Source organism: Mastigoproctus giganteus, chromosome 2, assembly GCF_048544385.1.
Source record: "Mastigoproctus giganteus isolate SK-2022 chromosome 2, ASM4854438v1, whole genome shotgun sequence".
Classification (NCBI taxonomy): domain Eukaryota; kingdom Metazoa; phylum Arthropoda; class Arachnida; order Uropygi; family Thelyphonidae; genus Mastigoproctus; species Mastigoproctus giganteus.
The window spans coordinates 155811551-155814387 of NC_143576.1; positions in this window are offsets into that span (position 1 = coordinate 155811551).

The following is a 2837-nucleotide window of genomic DNA, read 5'->3' on the forward strand; positions in this document are numbered from 1 at the left end:
ATATTGAGTTATGTTATAAATAAATGGCAAATTAATGGTAAAATGCTAAAGATTGTAACAGGTCTCGGTACAATCTTTAGCTTAGTCGGTCGAATGTGGGTATTGAGAATGTGTCTGAGGAGCGTCATCTACGGCAGCGTACTGTGTCCACAATGCCGTTCGAAGGAAAGTTAAATGGTTTGGGGCTGTTTCTCGTAGTTCCTATTCGGACCGTTGGTTGTAGTAACGAAAATCAAAATCAATACCAAGTCGTTCACTAACATTTTGGACAGACTCCATGCTGCACGATCACTCTGCCTCGATCGATTACCTTGGAGATATACCGGAATGCCGGTCAGGCCACGGAAATTACGCCGTTCTATACAATATCGATCGGTCAATCCATGAAAACAGAGGTCAAAGGCTGGTCTACGCCTTATTCATTTGTTCATTAAAACTCGCGTTTTACCAACCTGATAGTGTCCAAATACTTTGTTAGGGTAGTGTATCCAGGAAACCAGAATTCCAGGTCTAAACCTAATTATAATCGTTCCGAGAATTCGAGTCCCATAACTCAAAACTAGGATTATTTAAACAAAAGGTAATCAATTGGAATCAACATTGTTAGTTGAATTCACCACGTGTGTGCTAATTTTTACAATAAGTTATAATAGGATTCTTTATGCCTTCGTTACAAGGGAAAAGAAGTCTGAAAGTGAGGGGTTGGGTGCTATTCTCACACTCGTTTAACTCAATGGACTAATTTTGAATTTGTCGCTAGATTAAATGCATGCTAAGCTACAAAGAAATAAGGGTGGGATCAGTGTATCGTGTCTAGTAAGTGTATGTATTCTTCGGACGGTTTTCTGGGAGGAAAAAACCATGACACTTTCGTCCGAGACAGAATAACTCAGCCACGTTGTGAAAAAAACAGCCCATAAAAACTCCTCGCACCATTGATTTGAACTCGGGCCATTTTAGCCCATAAAGTAAACAAAAAAAAAAAAAAAAGGTTTAAGGATACTGGTTGGAGAAGATTAATGTTTATGGAACGATGAACTCTAATATAACGGATTATGATAAGGGTTAATTATTGCAAATTAAACAGTAATTCTAAGGGCTTGAAATGATATTTTAAAATACTTCGTTTCTCCTGATGGATTTTTATGATATCGTTTGAAACGAAACTCAGGTGATAATAAAATGAAAAATTCCAATTAGACATAATGAATTAAAGTGGATAAACTACCTTTTCATTCTCAATCCTTAAGTAAGAGATAAGAAAGAGATACTTCACAATGTGGATAATCCCGATACGTATTAGCAATAAAACTAACGCAGCTGAGGTTCACTGAGACAAAGCCTCCCTCACAGGATTTCCGTATTCGTTAAGTGCTTTTCCTTCGAGTGTTTATTACTTGTCCTTATGACTGCTCAGTCCGTGACAGTCCGAGCGACATGCGGTTGACCCCGACACACAGCTGCACTAGGACCACCCGTCTTGACCATGGTGCTCGTGATCTTTTGTTTGGACATAAGATGTACACATGCCAGTCGGCAGGAAATAATAGCCTTTGTGGGTTCTTCTGTGTATTTCTCTGTGACTTTTTAAAGAGACCACATTTATGGGTTCAACAGACTTCCAGGTTCGCTTGTCTTGAGCAGAACGAAAGTCAGTTTAGAGTAGTTTAGACAGTACGTTAGAGTTTTATCTTAGAGCATATTGACTTTAAAATTACCAAAGTCACGAGATGAAAAGATTACAATCTTTACTTTTTTCTTTAAATTCAGTTCTTTATATGTTTAAACACACAAAGGTTTGAAGTGCAAAGGTAAAAATACTTTTCCTGTGGTATTTATTTCTCATGTGAGGTAATAATACACTATAAACAAGGAGCACTCTCCCTTCACAAAAAAGGAAGTATAAGATTAACGCTTTTGCAGTACGTACCACCATGATAAACGGCATCGTTTATTTTTGTGTAAGTGCTGTTTATTTGTTGCGCAAAACTGGATTAGTTGTTGTAGAATTGCCCATGGGAGATCGTTGCTTGAAAATATTTGAACAGGCCTTTTTCTTTTCGAGACTTTCCACAGAATTTGAAAGTGAAAAAGAGGTAAGAAAAGAAAAGAAAGAAAAAGAGGTACGCGAACAGAAGTAAAGGAAGCCAGAGAGAGAGAGAGAGAGAGAGAGAGAGAGACTCCAGTCGTTGAAACAAATGTTAACACAGTGTACTGTGCAGGTGCTGTTGGGTCATCTGTCTTCACATCAGACACTGAACTTTGTCTGGCTGAGAAGTATGGGAAGGAGATAGAGAAAAGAATGTAAAAATAAACAAACACATTTAAGTGAGCAACGTTTGGGTGGTCTTGATGCCGATGCCAATAAGAGGGAAATTCAAATGGCTGAAGCCATTGCCAGATCCGTTATCGTGTAAACATCGCTGGGAAGTGCCGACTCATGTTTCCTGGGTCGGCAAAAGCACAAGGATTGTTTCATCAAACGTTAAAAGCTTGCTAAATAATATTTCCCCATGAAAGCATAATTATTCTGACTTTTAACGCCGAATTGCCTTTAACACGGAGGTCATATACACTGTATCATCGAAAGTACTGAACACCGAAGAAACGCCCACAGCAAAAACGTAACGCAAAAGTTCACTACTTATTTAATTGCATTTGAACTTTTAATAAGCTTGCTGTACTTATTACGTTTGATAAAATACCGCACCATTCCATACTGCAGTTATTTAGCGATAATCAATTCGGTAAAACTCTAATGCGTTTCCTACAGGCATCGAAGTTTAGGATGAGCTGTCATCAGTGTGATATGAAAGGTTCGCAAAAGGGCAGACCAC